We start from the raw sequence: 16,123 nt of genomic DNA on the forward strand, positions 1-16,123 counted from the left end.
CTGCATGCTGTGATGTTAGAAGTAGAATGATCCCTCACAAAGTTTAAGTTAGTATGCCCTCCCAACTAAAACTTGCACCGTCCCATGTCTTGTACAATTAGTGGTGGGTCTATGAAATTAGAGTGCCACTAGTTTTCCTTGACTAGACGGGTTTGTGTCGGACACTTACACGCATAAGGGTTGGTTTGCTTAACAAGGTTATCTTAACGGTTAAGGACCTTGGGGCATAAAGGTTGGGCGCCGAGACATGGAGATGTCACCCAACAACAGGAGTCATATGTGATATGATTAGCAAAAGTTGCTTACCGATCTACCTCGTTTGCTAGAGGTGATGCTAAAGCTCACTAGTGGACTTGTTAGTTATGGATCCTGAATCACTAAGTTTCAATAGAGGGATATTGATTTTAGTGGGAGTAGATTCTGTTAAAATAGTTTAATGTAATTTGCTCTATCATGGATACGTTTGTCTTAGTGTATTTTGCATTACTTTTGTTGTAGATTAAATGGCACCTAGCAACACCACCACATCGTTTGCTTTGCGTTCGGTCCTTGAGAAGGACAAGTTGAATGGAACAAATTACTCGGATTGGATCCGTAACCTGAGAATTGTTCTCAGGGTTGAGAAAAAGAAAGATGTTCTAGACAACCCACTACCAGAAGAACCTGCTGATGATGCACCCGCTGCTGCTAAGAATGCTTACAAGAAGGCATGTGATGCTAACCTTGAAGTAAGCTGCCTTATGCTTGCTTGCATGGAACCCGAGCTGCAGATGCAGTTCGAAACAAACCATGAGGCGCACGATATGATCGTGGCGCTTAGAGACATGTTCCAAACACAGGCCAGGACTGAAAGGTTCAATGTGTCTAAGGCCTTTGTTGAGAGCAAGCTAGCAGAAGGCGCAGCAGTAGGACCACACGTAATCAAGATGGTTGGTTACACTCAACGGTTGGAGAAGCTGGGCTTCCCACTGGGCCAAGAGTTGGCCACTGATTTCATTCTTTCGTCTCTTCCGCCTAGCTATGGGAACTTCATCTCGAACTACCATATGCATGGGACGGAGAAGGGTCTGAATGAGCTGTGTGGCATGCTTAAAACAGCAGAGGCTGACATCAAGAAAAGCGCTAGTACCAGCCATGTGATGGCGATACAGAACAAGCCTAGCTTTAAGAAGAAGGGCAATTCTTGGAAGAAGAAGGGCAAGGCTAGAACGTCCAAGCCAAACCCAACGCCCAAGGTTAAAGCTGGACCTGGACCTGCTCCAGACAAGGAGTGCTTTTACTGTCATGAACTTGGTCACTGGAAGAGAAACTGCAAGCAGTACCTAGCTTCCTTGAAGAATGGCGGAAGTAAGAGTACTTCTACCTCAGGTACGCTTGTTGTTAATGTTATAGACAACATATTTCTCGCTGATACAATTATTAATTCTTGGGTATTTGATACCGGATCGGTTGCTCATATTTGCAATTCGATGCAGGGAATGATAAGAAGTAGAAGCGTGGAAAGAGGAGAAGTTGATTTCCGCGTGGGCAATAATGCAAGAGTTGCTGCTTTGACCGTCGGGACGATGCAACTCCACCTCCCGTCAGGATTTATTATGGAGTTGAATAATTGTTATTTTGTTCCTAGTCTAAGTCGAAATATTTTATCTCCTTCATGCTTGATGAAGGATGGTTATTCATTTGCGAGTGAAAACAATGGTTGTGTGATCTCTAAGAATAATATGTTTATGGCTTTTGCACCCATTGTGAATGGATTGTTTGTTTTAAATCTTGATGGTTCACCTGTCTGTAATGTAAGTGCTAAAAGGCCTCGGCCTAATGATTTGAGTCCTACCTACTTGTGGCATTGTCGTTTGGGTCATATAAGTGAAAAGCGCATGAAGAAGCTCCATTCTGATGGACTTCTAACTTCGCTTGATTTTGAATCATACGAGACATGTGAGGCTTGCTTGCTAGGCAAGATGACCAAGACGCCTTTCACAGGATTTCCTGAGAGAGCAGTAGACTTGTTGGAACTCGTACATAGTGATGTATGCGGACTAATGAGCACGACGGCTAGAGAAGGATTCCAATACTTCATAACTTTCACTGATGATTTTAGTAGATATGGCTATGTCTACTTGATGAGGCACAAGTCTGAAACCTTTGAAAAGTTCAAGGAATTTCAGAATGAAGTTGAAAATCAGCGTGGCAAGAAAATTAAGGCCTTACGATCTGATCGTGGAGGCGAGTATTTGAGCCACGAGTTTAGCAATCATCTAAAGAGTTGCGGAATTGTTCCACAACTTACGCCACCTGGAACACCTCAAAGAAACGGTGTGTCCGAGCGACGTAATCGAACTTTGTTAGACATGGTTCGATCAATGATGAGCCAGTCGGACCTACCGTTGTCATTTTGGGGATACGCTCTAGAAACAGCAGCTTTCACACTTAATAGGGTACCATCTAAATCCGTAGTTAAGACACCATATGAGATGTGGACTGGAAAGGTTCCTAGTTTGTCTTTTCTAAAGATTTGGGGATGTGAAGTGTTTGTCAAGCGACTTCAGTCGGACAAGATCACACCCAAGTCGGATAAGTGCATTTTTGTGGGATATCCAAAGGAAACTTTGGGATATTATTTCTACAACCGATCAGAAGGCAAAGTGTTTGTCGCTCGGAACGGGGTTTTCCTAGAGAAAGAGTTTCTCAAAGGAGAAAAGAGTGGAAAGACAGTGCATCTTGAAGAAGTTCAAGATGAGCCAATCGGGCAAGAATTAGTGAGTGATGCTAACGTAGCAGAACAAGTTGAGATACCCATGGCAAGAGAAGTACCGCCACAACCACGAAGGTCAGCAAGGCTCCACGAAATGCGAGAAATATTATTGTTGGACAATGATGAGCCTGCGACATATGCAGAAGCAATGATGGACCCAGACTCCGAAAAATGGCAGAGTGCCATGCAATCCGAAATAGAGTCCATGGGAGACAATCAAGTTTGGAACTTGGTTGACCCGCCTGATGGTGTTAAAGCCATAGAGTGCAAGTGGATCTATAAGAAGAAAAAGGACATGGATGGAAATGTTCACATCTATAAAGCACGACTTGTCACAAAAGGTTTTCGACAAGTTCAAGGAGTTGACTGCGACGAGACCTTCTCGCCCGTAGTGATGCTTAAGTCCATTCGGATTATTCTAACTATAGCTGCATATTTCGATTATGAGATATGGCAGATGGATGTCAAGACAGCTTTCCTGAATGGAAACCTAGCTGAGGACGTGTATATGATACAGCCCGAGAGTTTTGTCGATCCGAAAAATGCTGGAAAGGTATGCAAGCTTCAGAGATCCATTTATGGATTGAAGCAAGCATCTAGGAGTTGGAACATTCATTTTGATGAAGTGGTCAAAGGGTTTGACTTCACCAAGAACGAAGAAGAGTCTTGTGTTTACAAGAAGGTTAGTGGGAGCTCTGTAGTATTTCTAATCTTATATGTGGATGACATATTACTGATTGGGAATAACATTCCTATGCTTGAGTCCGTAAAGACTTCACTGAAAAATAGTTTTTCGATGAAGGACTTAGGGGAAGCGGCATATATTCTGGGCATTAAGATCTATAGAGATAGATCGAGAAGGCTTATAGGTCTGAGCCAAGATACTTATATTGACAAAGTGTTGAAGCGGTTCAGCATGGAAGAGGCAAAGAAAGGGTTCTTGCCCATGTCACATGGCATACATCTCAGCAAGACTCAGTGTCCTTCGACTGCTGATGAGCGGGATCGCATGAGTAGAGTGTCATATGCCTCGGCTATTGGATCTATCATGTATGCAATGATAAGTACTCGCCCAGATGTTTCATATGCGCTAAGTATGACAAGTAGACACCAATCTGATCCAGGTGAGAGTCACTGGACAGCGGTGAAAAACATTCTTAAGTACTTGAGAAGGACTAAAGATATGTTCCTCGTCTATGGAGGTCAGGAGGAGCTCGTTGTAACAGGTTACACCGATGCTAGTTTCTAAACCGACAGAGATGATTCAAAGTCACAATCAGGATTTGTGTTCACGCTAAATGGTGGTGCTGTTAGTTGGAAGAGTTCCAAGCAGGAGACGGTGGCCGATTCTACGACAGAAGCCGAGTACATCGCGGCTTCGGAAGCCGCGAAGGAAGGTGTTTGGATAAGAAATTTCCTCATTGAGCTTGGTGTGTTCCCGAATGCGTCCAGCCCATTGAATCTCTACTGTGATAATAATGGGGCAATTGCGCAAGCAAAGGAGCCAAGGAACCACCAGAAGAACAAACACGTAATACGGCGGTTTCATCTCATTCGAGACTTCGTTAACCGGGGTGAGATCAAGATATGCAAAATACACACGGATCTGAACATTTCTGATCCGTTGACAAAACCACTCCCGCAGGCTAAGCATGATGCGCATGTAAGAGCTATGGGTATTAGGTACCTTCTAGATTGACTCTAGTGCAAGTGGGAGACTGTTGGAGGTATGCCCTAGAGGCAATCATAGAGATGATGATATTCCATTTGTATCCATGATTTGTATGTTGTGTTCATTGAATATCCATTGAAGGCTACTTGAATTGATTTGCAATTATGTGAATTGTATGTGAAACTCTTTACTTGTATGGTTATTCTAAAGTTGTCCCTAGTCGGAGTTCATGTGAGGACACACATGAATATTAGACTAGCACATGTATTAGTTGATGACTATGTTTCACAAGTCATGGACATGGAGATGTTGAACTAATAATGTGGACACATGTGGAGACACGTGTTAGGACTGACCCAACACGAGAAGTAGTTCTCTCTTTAAACAACATATACGCTTTGTCCTTAGACCTGAGATTGTCACATGTATTCTAGATGTGGATCGACCTACTTAGGGGCTATCAAACGCTACGCCGTAACAGGGTAGTTATAAAGGTAGCTTTCGGGTTTGTCAAGAAGCATGCTATGAGACATGGTCAATCAAGATGGGATTTGCCCCTCTCTAATTGAGAGTGATATCTCTGGGCCCCTCGAGTGATCGGATCCGAAAATGCATGGCCATGCTACGTACGGTTAAGAGTTAACCTACAAAGGGATTCCGAATCACAGGATCGAGAAAGAGCGGTCGGCTTGAAGCTAGACCAAATATCGTGAGGCAAAGGGAATAGCATGTATATTATGTTGTGATGGTTCGTCTGATATGATCTTCGTGTGCGTATAGGAGTTGGCACGTCTTGCTAGAGGCCGCTACCGACTATTGGGCCGAGTAGGAGTACTCGGGCCATGTCTATACGTATCCGAACCCATAGGGTCACACACTTAAGGGGCTGGAAGCCCAATTCGGATCTGATCCGAGTTGGATTAGGTTTAGGAGTACTAATGGGCCTCGGATCCAGAGGTCCATTAGGAACCTCTATAAATAGAGGGGTGGGGGCGCCCTAGGGTTTACACTTTTTGGCAAAACACACCTGCTGCGCCTCCCACGCCCTCGCCTGTTGCAACTCGCGGATCTAGCAATCCGGCTTGCGACGCTTCCTCCCTGCACGTGTGGATACCTTGGAGGTGTTGCGCCTGCAGCACTTGGACGAGCCATCGACGAGCCGCCGACGAGCCACGACGAGCCGACGACGAGCCGCGGCACCGGAGGCGATCTTGCTGCACGTGGACGAGCTGCTGAGGAGCTGCTGGACGTGATCGACTACGTACGACTATGTGATCGTCTTCACTGCACCGACGCATATCTACATCTTCCGCACCAGTAGTGCGTCGAGTGGTAATCCCGTGATCCTTATACGGCAGTTCTTCCTGGTTATACGCGGTAGAAATTTTGATTTGCGCTAGTGTAGCCTACCTCGTATCCCAACACACATTGCGGGTGTCAATTGGGTAGTCGATTAACATAAACTAGCATTCCCTATTGAACATGACACGCCTAGCATTGGGGCCTCTATTGTGGTTAACAAAAGAAAAGCTAAGTCCATGGCGCTGGTGAGGACTGTGCTGAACAAGCGCATCTCTGTCAGTCGCTCTGTTAAGGCGAACAAATGCTTGGGCCTGATGGAAGGGGCATCTCTGGATTTCTTGGATTTTGAGTTCATATTCATTCTCTACCAATCCTACAATGGCCACTTGAGCTTCAGCAAATGGAATCGCAAGGTCTTCATTTGCCAGCACAGTTCTTGGATTCACTACCCGAGCAAAATTCGGTCTTCCTTGGATGAGCACTCTAGCGAACTCTGGTAGCATCATTGACACCGGATTGACATTTAGGAATGCCATTCCCCCCGTCCGGATTGCTCCCTCGGTAGGCTCGCCAATAGTGAAACTGAGGTTTTCTTGAGACTGGGTGTGTGGCAGTGGAGAGTAAGGGGAAGACGAAGGAGCCAAGGAGGAGGTGCCTCCTCGAATACTCAAAACGGCCAGACCCAGTGGTTGAGGAGAAGGAAAGACCCAGCAGGCGTCTGTTGAGTTGCCTTGAACCAATTCAGCCCAGCTTCTTTAGGCCAGCCATCGATTGCAATATTTGATGAGAAATTACTGATGGGCGTTGTTGTAAATGCCTCGGTAAACTTGCGGAGACTCGGCAGTGAGGGACATGCTTTGAAGCGATGACCTTCTTGTTTACAGTTCCGTTAGTTTGGGCGGTTTGGGCATGCGTGGGGGGGGGGGGTTGGCGGTTGAGCAGTACCTGCAGTAGATGCAAAAGCCTATTGCAATAGTGTTGGACTTCGCAAAAGAAGGGCTAGAAGATCTTGGATCCAAATCGGCCTGCTAGCGAAATAAAGCCCGTTGACGAGATTCAAACCAAAGTTTAAACGGTCTAGGGGGAGCTTTGGGGGCTTGTAATCTTTGGAACACCGATTTTCTGGGGAAGGATAATCTTGAGAAAATAGAATTATTGGTCTTGCCTTGCCTCTGATTATGCAGATGTATATTGCTCTAATTGAGGATATAATGACTTGATATACTAGAACAGAATTGGATTTAACCACATCAGCATAGGATATTTTGCTCCTGACATTGCCATTGTTCCCCGTACTTGGGGAGCTCTATTACCCAGAGGAATTCTATTAGCCCCCGAAAGAGTTTGAGAAGAGTTGACATACACTAGATGAGAGTCTTTGTTTTGTTTAGAACAAACAACTTGCCAAAAAAAGGAAGGTCTTGAGTCTTTTTTTGGCAAAGATCAAAGCCTTTGAGAATCCATTATCATTAAATAAGAAGAAGGAAAGCTTGAAGAGATCAGAAATCACTGGGCTTTGATTAACGGCCATAAAGCCCACTTGCCTGGTGTTGGGCATACATCGATGGGCCCACCGAAAGGTTTGTACAGATCCATACAAGAAGTACACCGAGACATACCAGGACATGAAGACTACGATACTGGTGGTGTAGTCTACATGGACTACCAGGAGACTAGTCATGGATAAGGAAACTACTCTTTCAAGTTAGAGTAGAACTCTGTAGTCGTATCCGATTAGTACTCTTGTAAAACAACTACCCTGTAACCCTGCTCCCTCGGTATATAAGGGCAGACAGGGACCCCCTCAAAACAAATTCAATCCAATACAAGCAAACAACATACAGGACGTAGGGTATTACGCGATCTAGCGGCCCAAACCTGTCTAAATCGTGTTCCTACATACACCATTGAACTCCTGATTTTGGTGACACCCACCAACCAAAACTCTACCTCAGGTATTCCCTTGGTAGGTTGCCAGATTTAAACACCGATAGCTGGCGCAGCAGGTAGGGGAGATCACCAAAATTCTCCAGGCGAGTTCGATAGCTCAAGTCATCATCAAGCCTGCGATCACGTTCGAATCGGGCGCGACGTTCGTCTTCGGCTCCTGGGTCTGCATCGCCGACAGCACTGGAGGTTTCCACCGCTACATCGCAGAGGCCCCGGAGAAGAAGCAACTCGACGTCACTTTTCGTCAACAAGGCACAAAAGATTTCGTTGAGAAATTCAGCAAAATTTTCAATCTGACAAACAGCGAGCTCGAGTACAACTCGAACTCTACAACAACTCGGGCTGGCTCCCACGAGCAGGCAAACAAGCCATCATGCGGACCGAATCAAACTTCGAGTCAATTCCTATTTGGACTTTGAAACGCGGCTTTGGTTTATCAAGCAACTCTATCCAAGTCACAATCTGGATTGGAGACGATTGTGGACCACAACCTCGACTTCTACTCAGATTCCATCGAAGAAACTCCTTTACCAGGTCTATAGCAGGGCCTGGTGATGACCTCAACTTCTTAAGGTAGATTCGTCTACTGGCCAGGCATGAAGTTGTCCTTCGTTGACTAGGATGATGAGTCACGGCTAATCGCCAACCTTAAGATCCTACCATACCAAGAAGGAACACCCTTATCACCAATCTATGAACAAAATGGCTCCACAGAAGTCATCACCTCAAGCTCTAGTAGCTATACTCTAGAAAGAGAACTCTTCGCTTTAATCACAAACGGGGAAGAAGGTAAACAACATCACCCAAGAACCCCCCGATGAGAACGTCACACAGATGATATCTCACAAGATGAATTATCTACCAACATCGTTGAAGAAACTTAAAGCCAAAGGACTCGGCGGAGGGCAAGAAATGTGCAGAGAGTAGAACGACATCTTCAACTAGCAGCCCAACTCCCAATTATGAACCTCGATAGAGCATTCGAGGCAGTGCAAACGCGGCAACACAAACACCACTCGCCACTATTGCCTCCATCGACCTTATCACTCGTGCTATGCCTCAAGGCAAGTACAGTACTCTGATAGCACAATTGGCGGAACACACCTATGAACTACTCAATAGAGCGACTCCAATTCCATCGGTATTTCACACCCCATCGGGGCGTAGTCAGCATGACAACAGCAGAGACCATGCAGGACTTTCAGCTCGACCACGCGAAGATGTCAGACAACACGGGGGTGTAATTGGGGCTCTGAGGCAAAACAGAGATGTACTCGAAAGCCCAAGACAACACAAAGGTGCGCCTGAGGGTAGTCAAACAACTTCTAGGGGAGGTGCTCGCCACCATAGAGCTGACCCCGAACCCTCACTCATCGATGGTGATCTCAGGAAAAAAATCAACAGCAATTGTGATGCACGCAACATCATCAACAACTAGCATTAGGAGCATGAACTTGAAGAAGACTACAGGGGTGATGAAATGATCACTTTCCCGCCTTTACAAGTCAGGTTAGGAGCACAATTTTACCAGAGAAAATCAAACCTTTGGGTATCTCCAAGTACGATGGCATGCAAGATCCAGTTCAGTGCCTCCGCTGCTACTTGCTGGCGGTCTAGGCCGCAGGGGGGACTAACAACACAAAGGTCATTCCTATATGCATGGAAACTGCGCCACTGACCTGGCTTGAATCCTTGAAGTCCAATTCCATCAACTCCTGGCAAGACTTGAAATGAGCTTTCACTAGCAACTACACAAGGGCAATGCAACACCCCGGTAACAGGATCGACTTGGCACAAGTCAAACAGCTACAAGATGAAACACTACGTAGCTATCTATGTCGTTTCTTTGATGAAAAGGCCACAATTGTGGACATCTCAAAACCAGACGTGATAGAATGCTTCAGGAATGGCCTCTATGATCGCTGCATGTTCCAAGACTTCAGTAGGCGTCATCTTGCGGATGTCAAGGCACTCAAGATCATGGCCCAGTCATGGGCAGACGAGGAGGATAAAGAACATGAGAGGTTTGACTCAAATTGCAATCGTGGCCGTGACAACAACAATAATCACGGCAACAACCAAGAGCAAGACAGGAACCACAACAGTGACCACCGAAACAACTACTCAGGCAACCAAAATCGCAAGCGTAAGCCCGACAATACCGTTGCAACAATGATGAATTCAAATAAGAAAGGATCTAATAGACATGAAGACAGGCCTGCGTTCAGCGAGCTGCTGAAGAAGCAGTGCCCGTGGCACCCGCACAGCAAGCACACCGCGATGGATTGCTACAGCCTGTGCAGGGTGTCGGGGATAGATCTCCAATACCCGCAAGGAAGGAAGAAGACAAACTCCTACTAGGATTCCACCGTAATCCTACTAGGACTCATAACATGTTATCCTACTAGGACTCCTCTTTGTAAACCGACTAGTAATCTTGCCCCCTGGAGTATATAAAGGAGGGTAGGGGTACCAAGATCGGCAGAACCATCATCAATAGCCAACAACTAGGCTACTCAACATCCAAGCGCAGGGCACAATACACAACACCCTAAACAGGACGTAGGGTATTACGCTACTCCAGCGGCCCGAACCTGTATAAATCTGTGTCTTGTGTCCTCACTTTTACCTTCGAGTTCCATGTCCAGCAATCCCCCACCGACAAATCGACTATCTCGGGTACTCTCTTGGTAGGTTGCCGGTATAAAACACCAACATAGGGTAATGAAAGATTTGCCAGAACCCCCAAAAAATAACAATGATAAGGGAAAAGGCAAGGTAGACGAAGGCGAAGATGATGAAAACAAGTTCCAGACCCCGTCCAAGACCGTTAGCATCATCTTTGGTGGGATCCCATGCACTTCCTCTAAGCGGTCCTAAAAACTAGTACTCAGAGAGATCATGTCCATTGAGCCCGCTACTCCCATGCCCCTCAAGTGGTCTGAGGTACATATTACCTTTCTAGGAAGGACTAATGGACAAGTTTCTCAGAACCAGGGTGGTTCCCCCTCGTACTGGACCCAGTTGTTGCTGGCTCAAAACTCACCAAAGTACTCATCGATGGCGGTAGTGGTCTATTTGTTATTTTCGCCACAACTCTAAAGAAGATGAGCCTCAACATCACTAATATGCTTACCCCAACGAACTCTCCGTTCTACAGGATCATCCCAGGCAACGCAGCTATACCACTTGGACAAGTAGTCTTACCAGTTACCTTTGGGACTAAGGAGCACTACCGAACAGAGTACATCCAATTTGAGGTGGCGGATTTTGAGACATCTTATCATGCCATCCTCGGTAGACCAGCATTGGCCAAGTTCATGGCATTCCGCACTATGTGTACCTGGTATTAAAAAATGCCAGGACCCAAGGGAGTTCTTTCTCTTCGTGGAGACCTGAGAAGATCATACGAGTGCGACACAGAAGCAGTTGAATTGGCTGCGACTACTCAAGTACCCAGCATAATTCAACAAGTTTTCACCACTTTAAAGAAACTCCCCCTGATGGAACTCGAAATCCCGGAGAACAAGTCATGGGCTACTAAGGTCAACCCGACAAGTGATGTGGACTTCAAAGCCATCGAACTTGAGACTAGCGACTCCTCCAAGACAACCCTGATTGATACAGGGTTGGATGCCAAATAGGAAAGCGCGCTCATCAGTTTCCTTCAGGCAAACCAGGACATCTTCGCATGGAAACCGGCAAACATGCCAGGTGTGCCCAAGGAGCTGATCAAGCACTCACTCAACATAGACCCTAAAACTACTCCAAAGAGACAATGACTACGCAGATTCACCCAGGATAGAAGAGAAGCCATCAAGAAAGAGCTAGCAAAGCTACTCATGGCAGGCTTCATAAAACTAGTCCGTGTGAGCAGGCAATTCAGCCATCGTGTGGATCGGATACAACTCCAAACCAATTCCCACTCGGACTTTGAAATGCAGTCATGGTTCATCAAAAAGCTCTATCCAAAGTCCAAATCAGACTAGAATCAAATAAGGACCACGACTACGACTTGGACTTTTTTGAAGAACTCTGCTTATTAGGTCCGCAGCTGGGCCTGGTAATCACATCAACACCGCAAGGCAGATTCGTCTACTGGCCGAGTATGAAGCCATCCTTCCTTGCCCAGGACAATGAGTCACGCCTTGTCGCTCACTTGGACATCCTCCCATACCAAGAGGGTACTCCACTCTCACCGATCCGCGAAGAAGATGGCTCCATGGAGGTCATAACATCCAGCTCTGGAAGCTACTCTCTGGATAGAGAACTCTTTGTTGTTGTTTCGCTAGCTGATGGAACAGGAACCCGCAATCAATACCAACATCAGAGAACTCCTCGTCAGGAACACCAAGTCGATGAAGTCTCCCAAGATGAATTATTAGTTGACACTTTGGAGGGCGAAACTAGCAGCTAGAGAACTCAAAGAAGAGCAAGAAACGCTTAGAGAGCAGATCGTCATCAACAACTTGCTGCAAGACTCCCCATAAGGAACCTTGACAAAGCATTTCAAGCAGTTCAATCATGGGAACATAACACCACACTTGCAGCTATCGCTTCAATCGATCTTCTAACAACAATCATGCCACAAGATAAGTTTAGCGAACTGATATCGCACTTGGCAGAGCGCACGTACAGGCTCCTCGACAAGGAAGCACCAATCCCATCTGTGCCTTGCAATCCAAGTCAGCATGGTAGCAGCAGAGACCATGCAAGACACTCAAACCAACCACACAAAGAACCAAGACAACATGGGGGCATACTCGAAGGCCCAAGGCAAAGTAGAGACGCACGTGAAGCTCCAAGACGAAACAGAGATGCAGCCGAAGGTAGTCGTACAGCCTCCGCGGAAGGCCCACGTCACCGCAGAGCTAATCCAGAACCCTCACACATCAGCGATCTTAGGGAAAGACTAAACCACAATTGTGATGCTTGAGATATAATCAACAATCACCTCCGTGAACGTGAAGCTGAGGGTGATAACAATGACCACTTCCCCGCTTTCACAAAATGAATCATGAAGACTACTCTACTAGAGAAATTCAAACCAATAGGCATCACCAAGTATGATGGCAAACAAGACCCAGTTTAGTGGCTCCGCTGCTACTCTCTAGCAGTCCAAGCTGCGGGCGAAAGTGATGATACAAAGGTCATACACTTCCCCGTATGCATGGAACCCACGCCACTAACCAGGCTCGAATCTTTGAAGCCTAACTCCATCAACTCATGATCTAATCTAAAGGAAGCTTTTACAAGCAACTACGAGGGAGCTATGCAGCGCCCTGGTAACAGAATTGACTTGGCTCAGGTTAAGCAGCAAAAGAATGAATCCCTACATAGCTACCTACGCCGCTTTTTTGACAAAAAGGCCACAATTATCGACATTTGAGAGGGAACATGATTGAATGCTTTCAAAACAGCCTCTAGGACCGACGCATGTTCCAAGACTTTGGCAGACGCCGTCCAGTGGATGTCAAAGAACTCAAAATTATGGTTCAGTCATGGGTAGACGAAGAAGATAAGGAACGTGATTTTTGATGGAATTCCAAGCACTACCTCCTAGCGATCCAACAAATTAGTACTCAAAGAAATCATGGCTATCGAACTAGCCACCCCCAAACCTCTCAAATGGTCTGAGGTACCCATTACCTTCAACAGAAAGGATCAATGGACTAACTTCTTAGAACCAGGATGTTTCCCTCTGGTACTAGACCCAATTGTCGCAGGCTCAAGATTGACCAAAGTACTTATCGATGGCAGCAGTGGACTCAATGTCATTTTCACCAAGACTCTAAGCAAAATGGGCCTCGACATCACTGAAATGCTTACCCCAACGGATTCTCCCTTCTATGGAATCGTCCCAGGCAATGCAACTATCCCATTAGGACAAATCGTCCTACTTGTCACCTTCGGCACTAAAGAGCATTACCACATAGAATACATCAAGTTTGAGGTGGCTAATTTCGAGACTTCTTATCATGCCATCCTCGAAAAACTAGCCCTGGTCAAGTTCATGGCCATTCCACACTACGTGTACCTGCTACAGAAAATGCCTGGACCGAAAGGAGAACTATCTCTCCATGGAGACCTGTGACGATCCTATGAATGCGACACGGAAGCTGTTAAGATAGTCGCAACTACTCAAGTCTCTAGCTCCATGCAACAAGTTCTTACTACATCAGAGAAGCTCACCCCAGTAGAACTCAAAATTCCAGAGAACAAGTTGGGAGCCACTAAACTCAAGCCAGCAAACGACAAGAACTTCAAAGCCATTGACCTCGAGACTAGCGACTCATCCAAAATAGTCTTGATCAGAACAGGACTAGACTGTAAATAGGAAAGCGCGCTTGTCGATTTCCTTCGGGCAAACTGAGACATTTTCACGTGGAAACCGGCCAACATGCTTGGTGTGCCCAAGGAACTAATCGAACACTCACTCAACATCAATCCCAAAGCTACTCCAAAAAGATAGCGACTACGAAGATTCGCTCAAGATTGAAGAGACGCAATTAAGAAAGAGCTAGCTAAATTACTCGAGGAAGGTTTCATAAAAGAAGTTTTCCACCCGGATTGGCTAGACAACCCAGTTTTAGTTCGAAAGAAGAGCAACAACGAGTGGAGGATGTGTGTCGACTACACAGACGTTAACAAGCATTGTCCCAAAGATCCCTTCGGGCTCCCCAGAATTGACCAATTAGTTGACTCCACAGCTGGATGCGCACTACTCTGTTTCCTTGATTGCTACTCGGGATATCACCAGATATCACTCAAGGAATAAGATCAAGCCAAGACCGCATTCATCACCCAAAGACAATGTCCTTTGGGCTGAAGAACGCAGGAGCGACTTATCAATGCGCAATTCAAATGTGCTTTGAGAAAGAACTACACCGCAATGTAGAAGTGTACGTGGATGATGTAGTAGTCAAAACCAGGAATCCGGATGATCTGATTGCAGATTTAGAAGAAACTTTCACAAGCCTGCGAGCGTTCCGATGGAAACTCAATCCTACCAAGTGCGTTTTTGGTGTACCATCAGGATAACTGTTGGAGGTATGCCCTAGAGACAATCATGGAGATGATGATATTCCATTGTATCCATGTTTTGTATTGTGTTCCTTAAATATCCATTAAAGGCTACTTGAATTGATTTGCAGTTATGTGAATTGTGTGTGAAACTCTTTACTTGTATGGTTATTCTAAAAGTTGTCCCTAGTCGGAGGTCATGTGAGGACGTACATGAATATTAGACTAGCATATGTATTAGTTGATGACTATGTTTCACAAGTCATGGACATGGAGATGTCAAACTAATAATGTGGGCACATGTAGAGACATGTGCTAGGACTGACCCAACATGAGTTACATAGTTCTCTCTTTACACAACATGTACGCTTTTCCCTTAGACCTGAGACTGTCGCATGTACTCAAGATGTTGATTGGCTTACTTAGTGGCTATCAAACGCTACACCGTAACAGGGTAGTTATAAAGGTAGCTTTCGGGTTTGTCAAGAAGCATGCTGTGAGGCATGGTCAATCAAGATTGAATTTTCCCCTCTGTAGTTGAGAGAGATACCTCTGGGCCCCTCGAGTGATCGGATCCGAAAATGCATGGCCGTGCTACGTAAGGTTAAGAGTTAACCTACAAATGGATTTCGAATCACAAGATCGAGAAAGAGTGGTCGGCTTGGAGCTAGACCAAATATCGTGAGGCAAAGGGAATATCATGTATGTGTTGTTGTGATGGTTCGTCTGATATGATCTTCGTGTGCGTATAGAAGTTGGCACATCTTGCTAGAGGCCGCTAACAACTATTGGCCGAGTAGGAGTACTCGGGCCATGTCTATACGTATATGATCCTATAGGGTCACACACTTAAGGGGCTGGAAGCCCAATGAGGATTTGATCCGAATTGGACCAGGTTTAGGAGTACTAATGGGTCTCAGACCTAGAGGCCCGTTAGGGACCCTTATATAATGAGGGTTTGGGGGCGGCTTAGGGTTGGACGCGATCAATCCCTTTCGCACGAGCAGCCGCCGCACCTCCCATGCCCTCGCCCTGTTACAACTCGTGGACCTAGTAGTCCAGCTTGCGTCGCTTCCTCCCTGCACGTGTCGATACCTTGGAGGTGTTACATCTGTAGCACTTGGACGAGCCGCCGCACGAGAGCTTGACGAGCCGCGGCACGAGGAGGGTGTCGCTACACGTGGATGAGCTGCTGAGGAGCTGCTCAACATCGACGTGTTCGACTATGCTACGTCGACGTGTGATTGACTTCACTACCCCAATGCGTTTCTACAACTTCCGCACCTGTGCGTCGAGTGGTAATCCCATGATCTATAACATCAGTAATTCCTGGTTTACGCGGTAGAAAAATTTTGTTTGGCACTAGCGTAGCCTACCTCGTATCCTAACAGTGGTATCAGAGTTGTAGCTGTTTAGTTATG

This window comes from Setaria italica, chromosome I, assembly GCF_000263155.2.
Source record: "Setaria italica strain Yugu1 chromosome I, Setaria_italica_v2.0, whole genome shotgun sequence".
NCBI lineage: Eukaryota > Viridiplantae > Streptophyta > Magnoliopsida > Poales > Poaceae > Setaria > Setaria italica.